General features: G+C 34.6%; 1 pseudogene; it reads left to right on the forward strand.

Moving 5' to 3' along the window:
* The window catches only part of LOC138701447 (uncharacterized), a 51,799-nt pseudogene extending 33,054 nt beyond the window's left edge, over positions 1-18,745 (forward strand).
* The last annotated feature ends 252 nt before the right edge of the window (positions 18,746-18,997 follow it).

Genomic DNA, 18,997 nt, shown 5'->3' on the forward strand with positions numbered 1-18,997 from the left:
CAGGTAGTGTATCTCACTTGGCGATATGTGTCGGAGGAAAAACGATTGTTTGTTTGCATCTGGAGTCTGATTAGTGTAACACGTAGCTAATCAGCGATGTATGCAATAGAGGGGGAAAGGAACTGGCCACTCTACCCCATTATGTCCTGGCGTAGTTGCCTCATGAATAATTCCTTATTGGTATCACTTTTGGGGTTCAGACAAGTCTTTGGACAGTAGATTTAACAATAATATTGTGGCTAAACATTTCACTTAATTTTTACAAATTTAAAAAGCATGATGGAACCGATAAGCTAATTTTCTATTAGTGACAATTAAAATTTATTTCATGTGCCGTCTATGCTTATCCTTATTTAACAAGTATATTGGTTATACAATATTTTGTTACATAATATATCAATTGAACGTTTTCGGCTCTATAGAGCCATCATCAGAAACAAGTAAGCCCATATGTATGATGTAAGTACACAGTATATTGTCGTACAAGTAAACTCAATTAATATTAAATAACATGCTTCTGTATAAAATCGATGATTATATGGCAATAATTACATTATAAATACAAAGCGGCTATGTAGGCCGTATTAAAGTGTTAAAATTGTTAATGATAAAATTACATAAAATACTTTAAAATTATTATAATCACTTAAACCAGGAATGTTCAGTGCAGACATTTCTAGTCTTTAAACGAGATGCAACAGTGACGTAGAATCTCAGAATCACATGCAGGCAAACGCTTACAGTAAAAGATATTTTACGTCTCTGTTGCACTTCGTTCAAAAGCCCGCACTGAACATTTCTGACATAAACTGATAAATCATTGCGCCATTGTTGGTATAATGAGTACCTACAATACCGATCGGGCTTTGTAACACGAGATGCAGTTCCGTTTTTTTTTGCCACCAATAGCAATACCTTTCGCTTACAATTTGAATAGTGTCTCGATCATACATGAAGTTGGAGGTCTGTAATGTATTTGTCTGCGGTATAAGCATACGCTGGCAGCGGCGTAGTTCAGGAGGTTTCGCTTTTTCCTGGTGATTCGAGCTATGCTCAGGCGTGGGTTTGATAACTATTTGGGCTGATTAACTGGTTGGGTTTTTGTCCTCGGCCCCAATCTCGCTATCACAAATTTCATATGCGCTATATTATCTAATAGTTTATACACTGTCGTTAAATTACCAACTAAAAAAAAGGATGCATGCACATAAGGAAATGTGTAAATGTGATAACTCAAAACAAGTTTTTCAAAGGCTACTGATTCTAAATATGTTGTGTTAATGCTCAAGTGATAATTTCAGCTACGAATTCAGAAAATCCGGGTATTATTTCGGAAGAAAAATGGAGTTTCTAAAACACGCTTCCGAAAACACTGTGAACCACTTGTCTTTCGTTTTTGTCACGTATAGAGCCCGAAAGTTTGGGCATTTATTTTGGCTAAAATAGGCAGGCAAATAGGCACTTTAATCTCAGGAAAAAAGGCAGTAAAATAATCAAAATAGTAATTTAATATATATTATTTAATAAAACTGTGTACCACATTTCAGTACTTAGGGCCTACTCTTCTTTTTCTTGGTTACTTGCCACAAAAAGATAATTTTTTTAAGTTCTCAACTGACATAGTCAGCCGTCTGTCAGAGAGAATGTTTTTCATCATTGGAAAAGATCGACCTACTTCCACCGAAGTGATTTGAGCATACTCAAAGCATGCTATTGTGTGGATGGACTCATATCGGCAACAACAGCGCAAACTAATGTGCGATTTTTGTAAATAATAATTGCTTTCAATACAACGATTCGACAGCCAGAGAATTTATTATTTTTCTACCGCCTTAACATTTTCTTGGAATCTGTAGAAACAAAACCTCTCAGACGAGGTAAAGCAATTGCCTTGGGATGTGAGGTGCAATAGTAGTAACTGGTTCCACTAGGTCTCTCAATTTTTATCTCGCAAAGGAAGCAAAAACAAGCAAAATTGTAAAACTTTTTTGTTTGAAATATCTCAAAGAATAACCCCCTAAAATTAATGACATTACTTATGGCTCACTCTATATAGGTTTAGACGTTCATAGTCGTCATAATCTGCAGGAACTATGGTGTTGTATCAAGTTCCGGTGCCGACGTTAAATGCTGACACGCTGCGCAGTGTGGGAGGAAATCCCATTATTGAAATAGTAACTAAATGCGTGCCTGTGATCACAGGTTCATATATGGAGAACTTGTGAGGTATCAAACAAAACACTGACAAGGGACCGTCCCAGGTCATGGTGTTGAATTTAATGAAATATTTAAGCTAATTTTCGTGCGTGAAGAAACGTGGTGATAGTCGTTCGTTTCGCTTTTTCCTCGTTTACGAAATACATTGACTTGAAAATCGTTGCTACTTATATCGGTTCTTGCGCGCACTCGGATTCTCATAGTTCCGCGACACCGTATCACAGCTCCCGCATTAATGCTCTAGTCTATTTTTTTCTCTTAACTCACATTAATACGGTAGTAATGCAATCCATGACATCGGTTACTTATTCGTACACAGTCCAAATCCATATGTATGCAGCTGGAATTCTAGGAACACGATTATGCACATGCTTTCAAGGACTGGAATGGAAATGTCGACCCAAAGTAAAACAACATGTAGACAAAGATAAGCCATTTAATGTCGTGGCTGATGCAAGTAGTTCCGATAAACTGATAAAAAATTACGTGAGAAGATGGCTAAGAGATGTATTTCTCCCCGATAATGTTAAGAAAGACACAATACTAGACAACTTCTGGATTCCTGGAGAGGTCAGAGAGATAACACTATAGTTACTTTTGAAGGAGTAAAGAATACTTTAGGTAGTAAGACAATTAAAAAAAAATTATCCCTCCAAACTACAAGATATTTTAGGCAATATAAAATTGTAATTCGAAGGTTATAAGAGTATTTCAGACATAGAATTAGGCCTATCTGTGAAAAATTCCACGATAGGGGCTTCATAATGACATTACATTTCGTTGTGTATCACCAGTTGTATTCACAAGTCCTTAAAGATATTCTCATATGTGGCAGAGGTGCGGATATGTGACGGAGAAAACATGTGAGAAAGTTTGACAACAATGTTGCATGTTGGAATCAGTGTGTGTGTTACAGAAGAGTGTGAAAAACCAGCCTAAAGTATATAAAATGTTTATACTGTTAAATGGCGCTTTGTCTCGACCACTTCATTTCAAATCCACACTATCAAATTTAAGATGAGTCATAAAGTTAATACATATTTTTAATTCAAATCGAATTTGTATTTCAGCACGAGTACTGCATTAATGTGAGTTAAGGGAAGAAGAAAGTAACCAGGACTAGAGCATTAATGCGAGAGCTGTGATACGGTGTCGCGGAACTATGACAATCCGAGTGCGTGCAAGAAGCGGCATAAGTAGCATCGATTTTCAAATCATTACAGTTCGTAAACGAGGAAAAGGCGAAACGAACGACTATCACCACGTTTCTTAACGAACGAAAATTAGCTTAAATATACATTTTCTTTAAATTCAAGTACCATGACTTGAGACGGTTCCCTTGTGAGAGATTATCTGTCCATTGGGACTTATTGCGTTGCTGTAGCATTAAAGTTATAGAGATAGAACAATTATTATGAAATCGAAGCAATCGTTTGGAGACTCATTGCTAAATTCTAGTACCATGACCTGGGACGGTTCCCTTGTGAGAGATTATCTGTCCATTGGGACTTTTTGCGTTGCTTTAGCATTAACAGTTACAGAGATAGTATAATTATTATGAAATCGAAGCAATCGTTTGGAGACATATTGCACTTTTATTGTTTTATTTTCAGATTGATTTGAAACTTAAACTTACACATTGCAATATATAATTTCCACTAGTCAAGTGGTTCGCAAATTTTTTGAAGACGTGACCTATTTTTGGGGGAGACTTTAGTTTACGAACCTAAACCCCGCCCTCCACATTACTGCACCGGTTTTTGAATTAATTTGAAAAATATAATTCCCTGTAAAATCGTTAACAACTGTAACTTCACTTAAAACCAATGGACACCATCAAAATACGAATTCAAAAAACAGCTTCTTGAGTATTTTCCGGAAAAAAAAAACTCAAAACAATTACAACAGTCACAGATGGATACTAAATTCGTTGCCGAAATTACGAGAAAAGAAAACACGAAGGAAAAGCTCATTGAAATTGCTGGAGGAATGTTGACACTAAACCTTCCTTTCGCCGTACATAGACCAGTTTTGCAAAAATGAATACCGGTACCTCGAGTTTGCAAAAGAAGATCTTAAATTTTTATAACATCCTTGTATCCATGTCATTTTTGATTGCCATCAAAGCAAAAGCGAGAAATCTCGAACTTGAAAATGATGCGTGTGTATCGAATACTTAGTCCAGATTTAAGAGGCTACTTATGGAAACAGACACGCTTGTCACAATAATTCTTTACTTTATAATCGCTGAAAGTTTTTTTTTATATTTTTATGTTCAATGATGCTTATGTTACTAAATGCAAATTAAATGTAGCCTATATTAATAAGGCGATTTTGTTTTATTTTGTAAATCATCTCGCGAGCCCCTCAGCACATTATATCGCCTCCACGGAGTCGCGACAACCTCAGCACATTATATGGCCTCAAGGGTGTCGCGACACCCTCAGCACATTATATAGCCTCAAGGGTGTCGCGACACCCTCAGCACATTATATGGCCTCAACGGTGTTGCGACAACCTCAGCACATTATATAACCTCAAGAGTGTCGCGACCCAAACTTTGAGAATCACTGCACTAGTCTATGAGATTGAGGCCTTTCAGCTAGGCGAAATTTCTGATGCACAAAGCACTTCTGTGATAGGTTTCTCTGAACAGTTCGGTTCTTTCTGTCAATTTGTCCCACCACTGCTCCATTATTATTCATATATCAACGGACCAGTTAAAAAGGGAAGCAACTCAAAATCCAAATTGTTGAAATAGCTCTATTTTAATGTTCCATATTGCAGTGTAAAACTTAATGACTCAACATTTTTCAGGCTAAACCGGGAGAAATGTTGCAAGTCGTCAAAGACGCCATCGATATAGGTTACCGTAGCTTCGACACAGCTAAGATATACGGCAATGATCTCGAAGTCGGGGAAGCTATTAGAGAGAAAATAGCTAAAGGTGTCGTTAAGAGAGAGGAGCTGTTCGTCACGAACAAGGTAAACAGACATCAGTAATATGAATAAAATGGAAATAACACACATCCTGAACACTCAACTGAATTTCAAAACACACACATTTTCGACACAATCATGAACACACACCACCAAAACAGGAAACCACAAGATAACACTGGAGCTCACTAGGCTTCGGAGAATGACTGACAACACGTCGAAACTAGTCAGCCAGGTAATTTACCATAATATTAACACAGTATAGCAGTTATTAGTTGTTCAGTGATATAAACTCCATAATAGGATAAATTAATCAAAGGCTTAATGTGAATAGCATTTTCCAGCTCTGGTGTTCTTACAACAGAGAGGATTTGGTGGTACCAAACTGCAAGAAGACCGTGGAGGCAATGGGTCTGGATTATTTGGATCTGTATCTCATTCACTTCCCTACTGCTCTGAAGGTGAGAAGTAATTGTAATCATTTATTTAACATTTATATTGAAGGAACGAAAAATGATAATGGGAAAATTCATAAATATAACTTCGTCCAGTACTAATGTCGCGTGGTCGGCTTGTTTTGTCTTTTAGAGGGCACTTAGGCTTGATATGAGGTATTGTGTGCCCTTATACGATATATGCGATTATTTTGCACGTCCGAAAATTGGACGGTTGAGAAATGAATGTTTCAGTTCTTCCAAAATAAGTGAATTATTTTTGTACAATTTACTTTCTAGAGTTCCTCAGAGATGAAAGTCAAGGAAAGAGAAGAACTATAGCTATTACAACCATGACTGACAGAGAAAAAATAAAGTCACCAAACTACCGCTACATAATGTAAGGTGTAACACAATTGAGGCACTCAGAAGCAAAGTAATATAAGTGACATTTTTTTTTTAAGTGAGATAAGTATATATTCTAAATCTTTAACGTCACTTCTGTTCAGAGAAAAAATAATATAAGTGCAGTGCCACTCATTGCTGCGCCATGTTGGCCTTACACTTATATTACAATGCATTCAGAGTTTTGACTGAAAGGCAAACTAATACAAGTGCGTTGTTTGCATATTGTTGTTGCGTTTCTTCTGTGTATGAATAATTCATTTGCCATAATGGCGAGAGGTAATAAATTACATATTCGAAACATCTACGTGGAAGGCCTGCACACATTGAGCTGGACCAACTATACAGTGATCCAATAAGGATAGCTTTTGCTAAGTGGAGCAACTTGCAATAGCTAAAGAAATTCATCCCACTCATACACCACTCTTTCTTTGATGACCTGAAACATTAGGATGGGCCTATAATAAGGACTGTAGGACGTGGAAAAGTGCGTGGAAGAGGAAGTTGAAGGAATATTCGCGGTAGGAACACTACAGATGCACTTCTTAACAGAAACATAGATGTTTCAGCAGAGAGAGATGTGACTTCATTAGATGAGCCTAGTGACGTAATGAACAGCGACTAAGGCTGAATTTCATCTAAAATTTGAAATTTTCTTAGCCCTCTTTTCGGAGTACCAAAAACCACATCAACTGTTGCCCTAGAAATTGAATATAATATTCAACCAATCAGACACACTGTATTAAAAAAAGATCTAAAAATACATTTAAAATTGTAAGCCTCATCCAGATCTCAGATGTTCTTCAAACTGTCAGATAATATCCTATGTAATTTATACAAAATAAACAAAGAAGAAATACCAGTCTATATCACAGACACACTCATTGCTAAAACTCCAGTTGTAAATGAAATTCCTCCATGAAAATGGATAATTCCAGAACATTGCCTACAAATTCCACGATATCATTTCAAAAATGATCCTTCATACATTCTTAAGTTAAATGCCATGGAACTACTCTGCAGCTCATATAAGGATTACCTTCAAATGTATGCAGAAGAATCTCTAAACCCTGATGATGGAACATCAGGAGCAGGGTATTATATTCCAAAATATCAAGAAAATTACTTCATACCATGTTCAGCCTCCTCCAGTCTTGACACTGCATTGCTAGCTATTGATGCTGCTCTTTAGTGTGTTGCTCAAATTTCTGAAAGATCTATTTGAATACTTACCGACTCCAAGGGGCTATATTTAATATAATTAAATATTTACCACACCTATACGCACATAGAATTATTCCAATTCAGAAACAACTAAGTAAACTAAAAGAACTCCAAAAGAAAAGAAAATTTCAATGGATACCTAGTCATTGTGGTCTACCTGGAAACGAGAAAATCGATAACGTTGCGAAACAGGCAACATATTTGCAACCAAGACCTCTTCAAGTGATATCTTTATTCAATGCCTTTACTTCAGTAAAGTTTCATTTTATAAATTTATGGATCAACAATTGGCTTTCTTCTGACAAAGAAAAATTTTACAGTCCGTTAAAAAGAAACCGAATGACCTGTAAATTTACAAAAACTTGCCCAGATATGTTCAAACATTTTTAACAAGAGTTAGAACAGATCACATTGTCACAAAATTGTACCTACACCGATTTCACCTTTCTGATACTCCTACTTGTATGTGGTGTAATAATCATGATGAAGATCTGGAACACATTCTTCTATACTGTCCATTCATAAACCACAAAAGAAGTCAATTAAAATCATCAGTATCAGTTGCAGAAGACACAGCTTTGCAGTATATATTGACTACACCCTACCTCTGGCTAGTAGCAACAGGAGTCTATAATGAACACCGATCAAAATACCCCTAATTTACTATGAAAAAGAAGAACTGAAAATACTATAGTGGACTATAGTTGACTTTATGTTGTCTGCAAACAACTGGACACATCAAGAAGATTGATTGATTGATTGATTCTTTCGGTTATACAGACACATGTTTTGTTATAATATGATAACAAGAAAGCTCAAGTGCTGTTAAGACAAATGTTTCAATGTTGTAAGCAATGTCCTTGTTCTTGTTTTAAATAATATAAAAATACCGAAAAACCCTTGCACTTATATTACTTTTCCACAAAAATATTTTCGTGGAAAAATAATACAAGTGACTTTAGGACCCTATTTTACCTAAACAGTTTTAGAATAGATAATTTATTTTTAGAAGTTAAAAAGTATAGATACCAACATATACAACTGTAAATTTACAGCAACATAGTCCTGTAACAGATTTTTTAATTTCCGTTTTAACTTCAAAGTCACTTATCTCAAAACTTATTAAATATCACTTGTATCACTTTGCGTCTGAGTACTTCAATTGTATTGTATGCAATAAAGAGAAATAAAAAATGTTACTAATGTACTAATAGGAAGAAGCATTTTACTCAATAGCTATTTCATAGCCACTTTTTTGTGCTTGTAGTGTGCATTGGCAGTTAAGACCAAGTCCTTTCACAGTATTTATTTTTTTTAGTAGGTTATTTTACGACGCTTTATCATCATCTTGGTTATTTAGCATCTGAATGAGATAAAGATGATATTGCCGGTCCAACACCGAAAGTTATCCAGCAATTGCTCATATTGGGTTGCGAGAAAACCTCGGAAAAACCTCAACCAGATAACTTGCCCTGACCGGGAATTGAACCCGGGCCACCTGGTTTCGCGGCTAGACGCGCTAACCGTTACCCCACAGGTGTGGACAACAGTATTTATTCGCCTACAAATAACCAAAGGCGATTTCGACACGATGTGGTGAAAAGTTATTTTTAAAATTGAATTTTACACGTTAAAATAATTTATATCCATCTCAACTATCATCTTCTACTAATTCATTACACATTTCTATTACAGAGAAAGGTAAATTAAGAAAATCTTCAAAAAGTATTTCAAGAAACATCCGCAACACATAGAAGTTACATTCAAATAATGATTTCTATCATCATAAAAAATAACCTCTTATAATATACAGGGTGGATGGTAACCTCTGCACCAAAATTAAACCGGTAATAGATCATGAGGACAGATTTGAAAAACCTAAATGTATTTTTTATTATACATTCACCATTTCAGAGGAAATGTTGTTTTTCTATGAAGCATCTGGCAACATCACGGCTGCTGCAATTACTCGAAGCAAGCGAGGCCTGCACGCCTTACCTTACCCTCCCCCACTGCTGTATTCAGTCGGTAACACTCGACGTGAGCTGCGTTGCAAAATTTATTTCAACGATTTTCGCAATTATTCAGTTTAAATTTATGTCTAAATGATTTAATTAGCAAATAAAGATTCAACTCATTAACTGTTAAGATTATTTTACTTATCTGCTTGTATAGCAATCACTAGGCTTCGTATTTCAGGTACCTATAAACTGAAAAGAGTTGCCTGATTCGAAGTATATGTGACGTCACAGTGTAGGTACAGGTACGTTCGTATACAATATAGTTACGCATCCTCTGTCCTCTTCCTCTAGAAAGTCAAAATCGGGGCGCGGTCATAGTGAGTAGTCTTATCGATCACTTATTTAAATAACTGCATATTTGTGGCTAATTGAAGGTTCAATGCAGAGGTGACATGCCTTAAGTAAGATGTTCAAGCGTGTAATATTGCAGGGCATAGTTGAGGATATTTGAATTAATAATTTAACTGTCAATATGTAGACACCATTACATATAAGTTGTGTAAAATAAACGTCAAAATGACAAAAATATTGCACTGAAAGACACTGCAATACAGAACACAAAGTGTGTTGAACGTAATCAAAAGAACCAGTAGGCCTACCATTACAATCTGAAAATTATGAAGATAATAACTCGACGTTTAGCATGGATTTGTGTAGCCTGCCATGATGTGCAGTGCCAACATCCCAATTAATAAATTAAATAATCTACATTATAGAGAAGTTGTAGAAAAGTAGATAGAAAATTAGTGGGTTTTCAGTGATGAGCGACATATAATATCCTAATAAAACACAAAAAAATATCAGACAATGGAAACATCTTGTACTACATCATGCACCAATAACGTCATGTGCCATTGAAAGAATTTCTTGCAATATAAAATCATTTTTAAGTTCCTTATTCACTGCAAAGATCACGACAAAAATGAACACCACTACTCAAGCATGTGTTTACTAATGTTGCTTCAAAATGTCGAGAGTTGCCTGTTCTCGATGAACACGCAGCGACGACCTGTTTGTTTATATCCTTATCCGTTGCATTACCTGTGTTCGGCGTACTGTGTCTTTAACTTCAGTCTTTTGGTTGCTGGAATACGAAGCCTAGCAATCACCCATTTCTCTCGGGTCAGTACCGTAACAGAGCGCTGCAAACATTGGGCAAATACTAGATTTTCCTACTTAACGGTGCTTCATTGAAGGAAAAGTGTAATAAAAGTTTTTGTTATATTTAAAATGTAGGATAACTTCTTAAATTTTGGTGCAGAGGTTACCATCCATCCTGTAAAATTCCATGAGATTTTATACTTGTTAACTTATTTGTATAAATTATATGATTTAGGAAGGAGACCATTACATTCCAAAAGACGAAAACGATAAAGTTATATACAGCGACGCAGATTATGTGGACACGTGGAGAGGAATGGAGAAGTGCGTAGAACTAGGATTAGTCAAAAGCATTGGATTGTCCAACTTCAACAGTCAGCAGATAGACAGGGTTCTAGAAATTGCAACTATCAAACCAGTCGTCAATCAGGTAAGAGTCATGCTGTAAAAAATTATGATGCATTTCGCTGATAGAAAAACACCGCAAATAAAAGTAATGTTGGTTCTCAATAATAAAAATATTACAAATTCAAGAATTCTTTTTAATGAATTGAAAAAATGGCATCATGTATGACTTTAGAAGCCGAAACATGCCATGGGTCTGTATCCTGAATTAAAAAAGAGGTAAATATAGGCTTTTATTGTCACTGGATTGCGGAGAAGATTTAAAGATTTTTAACCGTATGTTGGAATGTATACCTCCGAAATTTTACTGTTTGGTCAATGTTTTTGACAAATATCGCTCTTTACAACTATATAACTTACATTAACAAGACTTTCTTTCTTTTTTCCAAAAGAATGAGTATTAGTTTCGGAGAAACGTAGCCTATATCTTAACACCACGGGACTCGATCCTGCACTACAGATGAATCCTCTAGATTCAAAACCCCGTAAAGACCATTTTGTTCATAATTGAGTTATGTCCACATATTCCTTGTAAAGAATGAATTCTAATGATTTATATAGTTTGAATTCAAAAAGCCACTGAATTTAAAGCAAAAGGTTTGTTAAAAGTCACTGTTAGGTTAAAAATTCCCTCTATTTTCCACCAGTTACTGTCAAAATCCTTCAATTTGTGAAAGTTGATATAGGAGATTTTGAATCTGTAGGATTCAGATGTACTCCTGAGTATTATTCTGAAATAGCGTTTTGAAGTCCTGCCTACCATGTTCATTCGACCTGAATCTTTTTTATTACTTCTTACGGGTATTCCGGGATGTCACATACCGGTACAGAGGTAATCTACACAATACCCAAGAATTGGAGATTACACTTTCGACAGTGAGCCTCATCACACGAGAAATTCCTCTTTACGTTGTCAAAACTTCAGAAATTTTTGCAGATCATTTCGAACGCCAACAGACATAACATTGAAAATAATTTTACAGGATTGAGGATTTACGTTTTCCCAAATTCACTGATCATATAGGCCTACAAACAATAAAAGACTTAAGTAGCTTCTAAATAAAACTAAATGAAAGCAGATTCTTCTATTTGAAAGACTCTGGATAAAGAAATCAATAAACTAGGCGATTCTTCCATGACTTTGGTAACACGAACTCGATTATAGAGCCTGTACATTAATCGCAAAAATTGGAGACTCTCCATGTTAACGTATGATTAAAAAATTCATATCGATGGTTTTGAACAGCAACCTTGTACGCCAAAAAAAATGGACTAAACGAGATTACGCTTTATTTCTATCAAAGTCTTCCCGAACCTTCTGCAAACACATCTTAAGTCAAGGCATATACTGTATAAATGAACTTCGTAAGAAGAGATTTAAAGAACCTCTTATGTCAGACATTTGTTCGTAATCATGAAATTAAAATGTTTTTCTCGTTCTCCTGTAAAACTGATTTTTTGACATACGAGGTTGCTGTTCAACGCTATCGATATCCCTCCGCACATGAAGTAAAGGATGATAAGTTATTCATTTTGTTACTTGGTGACATATTAATTGAATTAGCCATAACTTCTATTTCAGGTTGAATGTCACCCATACTTAAATCAGAGTAAATTGATCAATTTCTGCAAGGAAAGGGAGATAGTTATAATGGCTTATGCTCCATTCGGAAGGCCGGGTAGTAAAGTTTTCTATATCAGACACGATACACCTCTGCTGTTTGAAGATCCGAAGTTACAAGGAATTGCTTCCAAACATGGAAAGACAGTGGCACAAGTCATTTTACGTTATCTGGTAAGTGATTAAGTTTCTGTGAACTACAGTGAGTAGCTTATATGGAGCCATAAAATCATAGATATGCCAAGAACGAGGTAAAAATTTGTATATAAATAAATTAAGATAGGCTTCTTCATCATGTGGGAAGCAAACCTCCTGAGGGTCAAGGGTTTTACCAGGATCTCTGAAAACGGAAACAGTTTTATAAAACGGTATTCCTGAAATAGTCCCCAATTCATGGTGCACTTCCTTCTTTGATAAGTCACAAAATATTGCGTGAGCACACAATGATTGATGTGGAACAAGTATCAAAATTAATAGTTAAAAAGTTATAATAACCAAGAATATTTATATTGGTTTGCTTTTACGCTTGACACATAGGCAAAGTTTATGAGCAGCTCTGTATGAGTGAGTGAGAATTAGTATCTGAGTTAATGATTGGGTGACTGAGAGAGTTAATAAGTTAATGGATGACTAGTTAATTTCTTAATTATTGAATGAACGAATATTTGAGCGAACGGAAAAGCCAAAGTATTAACCAGTGAATGGTTCTTTTACTTTCAGATTCAACACGGAGTTCTACCAATCCCAAAATCGTCAAATATAAATCGACTACAACAAAACATAGATGTATTCGACTTCGAACTTAGTCTTGATGAGGTTGCTACTATAGACTCCCTGGACATCAATAGTAGGATATTTACATACCCAGTGTATGTATCAAGACTCTATCTTACAGTAACGTATTACATATAATCCCTAATCACATATGTATATGATTGGTCATTCTCATGTTACCAAATGACAACATAAAATGAAGAGTCCACTGCAAGAATGATGGATGTCATTTGGAATACATTTTGCAGGAGAAGCGATTGAAAGTTTGAAATGCTTAGCGCTCAAAGCTTAACTGCGATTTTCCGATCATTACTGGACAATGACTGTCAGTGTTAATGCCTGTATGTACATTCTATATGTCTTAAGCTATGCATTGTCAATCTTGGTTCATTTTCGACAAAAAAGTGACATCCATCATTCTTGCAGTGGACTCTTCAAATGAGAACAACCACTACAGCCTCCACCGTCGAAAAGGCACGTTTGGTAACGACTGCTAGATGTAAGTACAGTTGCTCCATGTAATTTCATAAGGGTTATACATGACTTCTTTTGCAGTCGCTAGATGGCAGCATAGTGAAATTGACAAATCATAATAAATATTGAAAATAATATGTAAAGAAATTATCGAAACAAGGAATTTTCAACAATTACATCAAGTCACAGCATTATTATAGAAATAATCATTATCTTTTTTTCCTTTGTTTATTCACCAAAGTAAGAATTTCTTCTCCCAAGAAGTCAAAATTCTTTTTTTACCCGAACAAATTTTGTGATTGAATCTTGTATTCCTAATCAGTTGCAATATTCCTCCATGTTGATATTATGAATTGAAAATTCCGTGCATTATAATACCTACGAGTACTGTTATTTCGCAGTTTCTTTAGTTCTCACTAGACGGACTAAAGAACTGAATTATTGATGAAGGAGGAGAGGAAGGTGGAGGGGAGGAGGTAGTGGTCAAGGTGGCGGTGACGTTGATGGTGATAACGTTACAAATATGGCACTTGAGGAGTTAACGTTCAAAAACACATTTGTCCACTCGGAAAGGAAAATGAGTTATCTATGTAAATATGAATTAAATGGGATTCGCAATATCAGGAATAGCATTCGTGATAACAACTCCGTTATTCTCACCACACTAGAGCGGAGAAAATATGTTATTTCTCTCATAACTCGTCATGTCCTGTACTTCCTGGTTTTCAGATGTTGTTAGTCCAATTTCAATCACAACAGACCGGCTTCATGCAATTCAATGAAGATTGCTACCATGACTTATTTACCAGCGGATGAGTTGTGAAACTATAAAGAAAAGAATGTATTATTCTCGATCCTCAGACACACAGGGAAATCTACAAGAAAGTTGGAGAGGTGAAAATCAATGGAGATGATTGGAAATTGTATGATAGTAAGGGGCATACATCGGAGAAATGAAAATAATATTTATTAAGAAGGACAAATCAAGAGGCCATAGAATGGTCAGGATAATAATGGAGCTTTATTACAGAAAGCATGACTCATCCAAACTGTGAAGAAATATAATGAAACGAGGTTGTTCCTTCGAAGAAAGAAAACTATAAGAGTTGCCTGTCCAGCAGCTTATTTCAAAGAAAAAGGAGAAGAAAAATGATGTACTGAAGTTTCTGCCAAGTTTTGCAGGAGAAAATTGGCAAGAAAATAAAGCAATATGTTTGGAATAGTACAAACCAGTATTGATTGCTACTGGAGATGACAATGCAAAGGAAAATGATCATAGGGATTGTGATTGTGAGGAGGATGGTATTGGTGGACTCAATATGTATTATTATTATTATTATTATTATTATTATTATTATTATTATTATTATTATTATTTGATAAAAAGGAAGGAATATTTAAATTGCAAATGATGATATTCCTTTCAGGTGATTTTGCACACATGAATATTATGTTATAACCTGTTTTAATTATTAATAGTGTTGTATTTGTCAAATATTATTTTCTTGAAAACTTTGTGAATCACTATGTGTAGCGTATTGACATGTGCTGTTTCTGCAATCCCCGATTCATTTTCACTTGTAGAACATTAAGTATTGGAAGGAAATTTTTGAGTTTAAGATCACTGTTCACTGATTGTGAGGCTTAAGGTACCGGTACTGGTAAGATAAAATCCTTCATGACATAAGTTGTTTAAATGTCAAAGTTTTTTCTCCATTTCATCTTTCATGGACAACCTTATTTTTTAACGCAAGCCCCTCACGTATAATCATTAAGAAATCTATTTCGGACATGTACAGATCTACAATGGAATGTAGAAATTCACTGAATTTCAACTAATCGCTTATGATTGGCGATTTTATTGCTTCCTAGGCTATGTAAAAACAATGGAAATTGTAACTCGCCTAACAAGTTACTGAGGAACACATAATCTAATTATGAGTTGCCACATTCTTGTACTTTTTCCTAAGCGCTTAAAAGTGTCTATGATATTACAAATTATAAGAAAGGAGACCATCATGAATTAAGCAATTACAGCCAATAACGATACTTTAAATTGTTTCTAAACTACTTGACAACTGCTTTACAAGCGAATTGTTACTTTTTTCCAGCTAAGTAATAATTTATCGAATTATCAACATGGTTTCATTAAGGGTAAATCTACGGAGTCGGCTTGCGTTGAGTATGTTAATTTTTTATTAAGATGTCCTTTGACTCTACTGATCATGCCTTCCTTAACTAAAAATTAAATAATTTAGGAATTAGAGGATCGGTTGCTGACTTAATATCTCTTGTCAAAAATCGTACTCTATTTGTTAAAATAAATGATAAAGTTTCCTCTAAATGCATAGGCCTACTGAATATTGGTTGCTCCAGGGATCTGTTCTTGGCCCCTTGCTATTTTTTATTTTTGTTAATGACTCAGAGCACTACATTGACTTTAATTACTTAGTAATGTATGCTGATGATGTTTCCTTAGCTATATCAGACAACTGTCTTGATACTTAAAATACCAAAGGCATAAAGATCATGGAAGCTTTTAAAAACTGATATGACGTTTACAGTCTTATAATTAATTTTGACAATACAGATTATTTCGAAAGTATATATATGATTTCATGTGTTAATTAACTATGTTATTTTTACTAGTTTCGGCCTGGGGTCAACAAGATAACCTAGTTAATTAACAAAGTAATCTAGTTAATTAACACGTGAAAGCATATAATACTAGGGAGGATCGGAAAATAACGCACAACAATTTCTTTACAGTATACTAGTTTGGTTACAATGTTCAAAGTTGGCAGATAGTTTGAATCTTACGCTACAGACAGCAATGGCTCAATTAGGTGTCACCCTGGCGGAACGAGCGGTAACTACTGAGTAAAGCTGAAACGTATGCTAGCATCGTCCACTTGTGAAGAGCAGTGAGGTGCAGTCCGTTTTTTTTTCTGAGCAAAACATAAAAGTCCGAGTGAAATCCACAGAGAAGTGTTGGAGGTGTATGGTGCTGATTGTCTGGACCGTAGCAACATCTCCAGGTGGTAGAAGTTCTTCGAAGAGGACCGAGTAAATATTACCGACGAAACACGTTCCGGCCGACCAGTGACCGCTGCAACTCCACCCAATGTCAGAGGCATTGAGGCGGCAGTCACTCACCCTACAGTCCAGATCTCGCGCCGTCTGAGTTTCAACTCTTCGGACCAATGAAAAAATTCCAAGGAGGCCAACGCTTTGGTTCGGATGAAGAAGTGAAATCAGTCTTGCGCAGGTGGTTATACGCCCAGAAAACGGAGTTTTATGAACGAGGTGTACTAAATCTGGTGTCACGATGAGGAAATGTGTCGAGAGACTTGGTTCCTGTGTTGAAAAATAGGTAAAACCTGTAGCTTTTTTTCTGCATTATTTCGTTTTGCTTACCTATTAAATACGTTTCCACAAAAAGTTGTTGTGCATTACTTTTCGATCCTCCCTCGTATATACTTTATATTCCGAAGTGATATTAGTGTTAAAAGTGTGCAATCAAGATGCATAATCACAGATTTTTTTTACAAAATTGGTGTGTGTTTTTTCTAATTCTCAGTTAACAACTGTATCTACCTATAATTTCTTGAACTTAATTCTCTATGATAATCTCTGTTGGAATCCTCATCTTCACTATGCCTCTAAACAAAATTTGTTATGCTACGAGATGTTTAAAACACATTTTTGGTCGTACAAACTTGTTAAAAACATAATTTGCATGTGTTCAATCTGTCTTATCTTATAATATAATACTCTGGGGCAATGCAATTTCTATCCAGTGTGCTTTATCATCCAGAAACGGATTTTTAGAATTATTTTAATTTAAAACCAAGGGAATTTCTTAGAGATATTTTTAGAAATTTTAAAGTTTTACCATTACTTCTTTACCTTTTTATAAATCAGCTCTTCTTTTTACGAAAACAATAGCGAAATGTTTAAATTATATATATATATATATATATATATATATATATATATATATATATATATATATGTCCTATCTATTACACATGGAAAAGAAATGAAATATTTATTGAAAACTATAGGACATCTTATTATTCAAAGTCAAAGTTGTTTCTGTCAGTTATATTTTAAATATATTACCACCTATTATATTACAAGTTTTTAATACGAAGATGTTCAAGATGGTGCTAAAGGACTATTTGTTTTCAAAATGTTTTTACTTACAGTACTTCATGAATTATATTGATTGTTGTGACCATCTGTACATTTTATGGTAGTTGGCAAAAGTAAAATGTATGTTACGACACGACACGATTCGATACGATAATACTATACCATACGAGATATATGTGATATGATGTGATATGGTATGATATATGATATGATATGATATGATATGATATGATATGATATGATATGATATGATATGATATGATATGATATATGATATGATATGATATGATATGATATGATATGATATGATATGATATGATATGATATGATATGATATGATATGATACGATATTATATATGATATATGATATGATGTTTTATTATTTTCTACTTATGTACTAATTTATTTTCTTATTTATGTATTTACGTATAATTTATTTATGTATTTTATTTAGTTATTTCTTTCATATTTATCTAGTTACTTATTTTTTATTTCATGTAGTATTTATTTTTGTTTATGTATTTATTTACTTACGTAGTTTATATTTATTTGTTTATTTATTCATTCAAGTATTTATTTATTTGAACTATCCGTCAAATTGTCTTATTAAATAAAAAATGAGGTTTCAATTTCCTTTGAAAAAAGTTTTGTGATATTACCAATGATGTTAATGGCAATGACACTGGTATTCTTGACCTCGATATGCTGAAAATTTATGTATCACTGTACAGCACAGATATAGACTATTTAAGAAAAGCAACCATTAAAAATACTTTGTACTCTCAGTAGCATCTCTTTATTCTATTTCAGTTTCATGGACTCTAAGGATTACCCATTCTATATAGAATTCTGAAGACAGACAAACTTCAAGACGAAGTTCGTTACTACGTTGTATTACAGGGAGCTGAATGGTGTGATAACTTGTGACAATTTTGAATATACTAAGTACAATAAAAATTACAACATAATTTCAACATTGTATTTTCCTCGTTTGTAAACAGCATATAATAGTAACAGTAATTTGTGGCGCATTAGTCCATAATTGTTCAATTTTTCCATGAATACGATATATGTAATACAGCCCATTATACCTTTGCGGGCATAAAAAAGCTTTTTAGTACATGCTTTCTAAAATAGTTGCTTTTCGGACTGTCATCAGTCCGAAAAATTGAACTTTAGCAGCCTAGACCGCTAAAGTCGTCATGGCAATCTTTAATATGCC

The sequence above is a fragment of the Periplaneta americana genome, chromosome 1 (genome assembly GCF_040183065.1).
Source record: "Periplaneta americana isolate PAMFEO1 chromosome 1, P.americana_PAMFEO1_priV1, whole genome shotgun sequence".
Lineage (NCBI taxonomy): Eukaryota > Metazoa > Arthropoda > Insecta > Blattodea > Blattidae > Periplaneta > Periplaneta americana.